The sequence below is a fragment of the Lagopus leucura genome, unplaced genomic scaffold, assembly GCF_019238085.1.
Source record: "Lagopus leucura isolate 7727_CA_CO unplaced genomic scaffold, USGS_WTPT01 Super-Scaffold_100004, whole genome shotgun sequence".
In the NCBI taxonomy this organism is placed as follows: Eukaryota; Metazoa; Chordata; class Aves; order Galliformes; family Phasianidae; genus Lagopus; species Lagopus leucura.
Window position 1 is genome coordinate 12,129,725 of NW_024962264.1, and position 4,852 is coordinate 12,134,576.

The 4,852-nt window shown below is 39.7% G+C and overlaps 1 long non-coding RNA gene across 1 annotated transcript; it reads right to left on the minus strand.

Annotated features, from left to right (window-relative positions):
* Window positions 1-359: 359 nt before the first annotated feature.
* Window positions 360-1,846, minus strand: LOC122180265. Its single transcript, XR_006178976.1, has 4 exons — window positions 1,811-1,846; window positions 1,267-1,411; window positions 999-1,117; window positions 360-421 (listed from the first exon to the last, which is right to left on the minus strand). It is a non-coding gene; the product is annotated as an uncharacterized LOC122180265 (long non-coding RNA).
* Window positions 1,847-4,852: the final 3,006 nt, after the last annotated feature.

Genomic DNA, 4,852 nt, shown 5'->3' on the forward strand with positions numbered 1-4,852 from the left:
GAGTGACTGTTGCAGTCCTGTACCTTCAAGATGGTGTCCCCTCAGGGTTCTTGGTGCCTCTGTGATTCACAGTATCCTCTGCTGAAGAGCTAGTTCTCTCACACCTCACTGACCCTATGAAGACTGCCTAGAAAAGTCTCCCATCATAGTTTTTGGGCTTCCCCCCTCGAACGCTTGAGTTAGAGAAGCTCCTGGGCTATCTGGAAGGCTTTCTGCCCTCCCCACATTCCTGAGAATGTAGAGAAGAAGGAGCAGTGCAATGCTCAGAGACTTTAGATCAAATCGTCAACTTACGAAGACTGAATAACAGAAGATTGTCCATAAACAAAGAGACAGGTCCTTATGAAATATGTACTTACAAGTCAATGTTTGCTCTTCCTCTCTCTCACTGACAGCCATTGTGAGGGTTTAATTCAGTTTGCTGTTTGTGAAGTGGCAAACAGAAGCACAACAACATTAAGGAAGTCTTACCTGAATAATAACAACAATAAATATTTTCCTTAGGATAAACAAAACTTCCCAGTATACCAGCTAGCCTAAGAATATTTTGCAGCTGTTCACTCATGCACAGCCCCCAGGACTTGGTACAGGGAGGGTGAGTGGCTGGGAAGGGGGTGAGGCAGCAAACTGGAGTAAATGAGCAAACTCTGTAAATAAGAGCATATCTAGGCAGATATCATTCTAATATCATAAAGTGAAGGACAGAATGCTGGAGAAAAGAGGTGTTGTAGCTGTCCTGCACTGAACTGGCTTCCCCTGGACTTACTCAGTCCTCTCCAGGCACTCCAGGTCCTGCAGGCTCAGTGGTGGCTGTGGATCTGAAATGGCCCCAGCTTTAGAAATTCTGCTGAGGAAGCGCCATGGCATGTGTGGTTGTTATTGCTTTCTGGAGCCAAATAAGTTTATTCTAAATAAAGAAAAGTCTCTTGCTGTATAAAAAGATGCTGCAGCTTTGAAAGAAGCTGTTTGAATGCAGTGTTGTGGCTCAGAATACTTACAAGGACTTATTCCTTTCTGATCAGGAAGAGTCCCAAGTAGAGGTTTTGAAGGAAACAGGAAGATTGTGGCTGCTTTCGATCATCTCCTCTGCATGCTCTCATCCAGAGCATTGAGGATCCTGACAATGAAACAGCCAATCAGTGACTAGAAGGTCTTGAAATAAAGCTCCGTGACCTCTTCCTTGATTCTTCAATTGAAAAGAAAGCCAGTGGGAAAGAAGATAAGCTGAGACTGAGACCATATCCAGCCATTGCCTTCCTTACATACCTACACAGGTTGCACCGGTTGGGATGGTGCTCGTGGGTCTTCTGCATCCCCCAGATTTCCTCTAGGCACTTCTTCCAATCTCTTCCTTTGCTCATTTATGCCAGTGTCTTGGGCACTGTTTCTTGTTAATGGCGTATTATAAGATCTACAAGAGGGAACAATACAGAAATGAAAGGACAGCACCCTTTTGTTGTTCTTATTGTGAAACGCTGAAGTTTTCAACCTATTCCAACTTCAGTTAGGCTTCTGGAAACATCCAACAGATACTGAGTTAGAGGCTAGCAAAAACCTTAGATTTACAAACTGGCTCTTGCAATAGATGAACAAGTCTTGCAGACATACTTAGAATTGTTAATAATAAGCTGCCACTATTTCCCTCAGAACTGGTTAAAAGAAGTTACTGAGCTGTATCACATCTATATTCATTGATTATACAGGTATTACAATTAAGAAATGCAGAAGAAAACTTGGCTAAGCAAGTTATTGCACCAAAAAAAAAAAAAAAAAAAAAAAAAAAAAAAAAAAAACCAGATACAGAACTTACCCTTGTCATGAACTTGCCAGAAAACTCCAAAAAGAGGAACCTCCAGAAATACATCCTTCCCTCTTGGCAGCCAGCTCTTAAATGGCTCTAGGAAAGGTGCAGCCAGGCTCCACCCCTTCCAGCAGCACAGGTGAATTGCCTTCACCTGTGCTCCCAGGGCTGACTCAGTGCTCGCCTGAGGTGATCAATCAGAGGTTCAGGCCGTGATTCAGCAGTTCCCATACAGTCATATTTGAGCTTAGAGCTCTTAAAACACATCATGAATAAATTTGTCTACAGGTATATCTAGATTTATATCACTGTGTTTTCCTCTTTGGTATCCTCTACAGCAAATTCACTCTACAGAAAAGAGCAAAAAATGTACACTTATTTTTAACAGTTAAATTCCGTTAAATTAATTGTTACTTAATGAGTAATAACATGGAAGTCTGTGGATTTAGACCAGAAACTAGTGTGGTTTCACCGATGAGCAAAACCTAACAGTGATAGAATAAACCATGTGAGAGGTAGCAATACATTCTTATTGTTACTTCATTATTTTTTGGAAGGGTTGTGTTTTACAGTAATAGCTTACCCGTTTGCTTTTACTGCGTGGCATAAGAAGCATGAACAACTGGATCCTGCCTGGCTGGGCATATGGGGATGGGAAGCAGTTGCCTGACATTCTCTGCATTAAAGACGTCTTTGTCACAGCGCTGCAACCTGTGCTGCTTTGTTGTAGAAAACAACCTCTGGAAGGAAATAGGCGTAGCTCCTGATTACAGCCGGTTGGGAATTTTACAAGAAAACATCTTTCCACCGGAAAGAATGCGTGTTTCTCAAAACAGAGATGTTTGGGGAAGCTGAGAGGCTCTGCCCTTGCTGGGCTCCAAGCTGAGATTCAGCGGGTGGATGCCACCACTCAGGGATGGCAAGTGCTGTCTGCGCTGGGGGCAGAGCTGATGCCTGCTCCCCTCATTTAAAATGGCCCTACATTCCCAGAGTTACTTTTTCAGATTTTATTATGTTATTTTTTTAAGAAGTATAGTCTTCAAAATATGCGATTTTCTGTGGTGATTTTCTTCACCAAATTATCCCAAATTTCTCAAAGTACGTATTCTGCATATCTAAAGTAATTGTTGTTGTGAAAACTTTCTCAAGTACCAAATGAAATTACTTTACAGACAGAGGGAACATACATACTTTCATTTAATTAAATAACTCAGAATATGATTTATTTCCTGAAATTGGAAGTGCTGTGCATTCTGAGTTCATTATTTACACACACGTTCACAGCTCAGTGATCATTCTATTACCAGCGAGTTTCTAATAAAATATAACTGTTTTCAGTAGCAGAACACTGACCATGTTTCAGTGGCACAAATATTCCAGTTTACATGCCACAGCCACAAATGATTCTTTCAGCATTAAATAGTGCAGTAAAAGTTGTGTCTGTTTCAACATTTTTTGAAAGCTTCATTGAAGTAGCTGCTATCTTGCAGAGAAATGCAGCATGAAGTATATTGTTTTGAACTTTTTTTTTTTTGCTCTATGTATCAAATACCCATTTTTCTCCTTTTATATTACATATATATGCTAAACTCAAAATGTCTAACTTCTTTTCCTGACATCATGGCAGTGCATTGGTTACCCTGTAGTATATCGTGTTTTAAGTGTCTGCAGGTCTCTGTCTTCTGAGTTTGCAATCATTTTTTAAAGCTTAAATGCTTTTTTCCCTTTTAAAATTGCTCAATTCTTTTGTAAACTTTCTCACTCCATATATGTATACTGAAATATGGGCTACACAGTGATACCTTCTTAATTCTGCAGACTGCTGGGCATTATAGAAAGAGCTACTCACACCCATTGTTGTTTATTGTAGGTGTTTCTAGGGAATCACTTAGTTTGTAATCCAGCAGAGATTTCATTGTGCTGTACAAACATGTTTCTCACAGTTTTATTATCCTTGGCTCTTTATACTCAGCATTATTTCTTTCTGAAGTTGCTTAAAAGGTGCTGTTATTAGGAGGATATTTAGAGGAAAATAAAACATTGGCTAAATCTGCCCAGTGAACATCCTCTTATTTGTGATATATAGCCAGACTGAAAGGACTTTCCCTGTGCCAGACCAGGTGATGTTTTTTCTGCGGCTATCAATGTTTACACATCAATAGAGAAGTCTTGTGCAACACAACTCTTCTCTATTGCTAAATAAAAAGCAATAGAAAGCCATGTGGAACACTCAGGGTGCATTGAGAAATCCTTCAGGATACAGTCAGAAAGGTTGGTGGCAGCCGACATGGTGAGGGGAACTAGAAGAACAAGAGACCTTGCATGAGCACACAAAAGGGTGCCGGTCCATGCGCAACTCAAATTATCCCTAGAAAGGCACAGTCACGAAGGTTAAAGTTCTGATGCCACTGAAATAATTCCCATTTATGTGCTGCTTGTTGACAAGAGCTGCTGACTTCTTTTATGCAGTATATTCCAGGATTTTAGGATTTGCCTGTGTCAAAACTTTGAGATGAAGTCTTCTGAAGACATTTAATGTTGATCTTTTCAAAAGCAGCTTGCTTTGAATTGATTGTTTTGACTTGTTCTCTCTTCTCTTTTCACTTTCTATTTTCTCATCTGTGGAGTTCAACCATTATAACTTTTGAAGCTGTCTGAGAGCTCAAATAATCTAGACATGGGTAGCTTATGCCTCAGATGTGAGAAAGCCCATTACTGCTGAGGGACACAAAGCAAGGATTTTAATTAAAACTACAAGGAGCTCTTTATAGAACCATTGCTTTACTATTTAATAACTTCTGACTCTAGAATTTTTTCTCAACACTTTCTCTTCAGGTATTTTAGTTTTCTAGATGCTGACTTTAGATTTTCTCATTTGATTTCTTGATTTAGAGCTGATATGAACAGAATAAGATCTACTTATGGGCAGGAAAAGAAGGCATAACCTTTCAATTTTTTTCTTTTACTGAAACAACATTTCTTGAGACAATTGTGAAGAAGATGCTTCCATTTCCATTTCCATTTCCATTTCCATTTCCATTTCCATTTCCA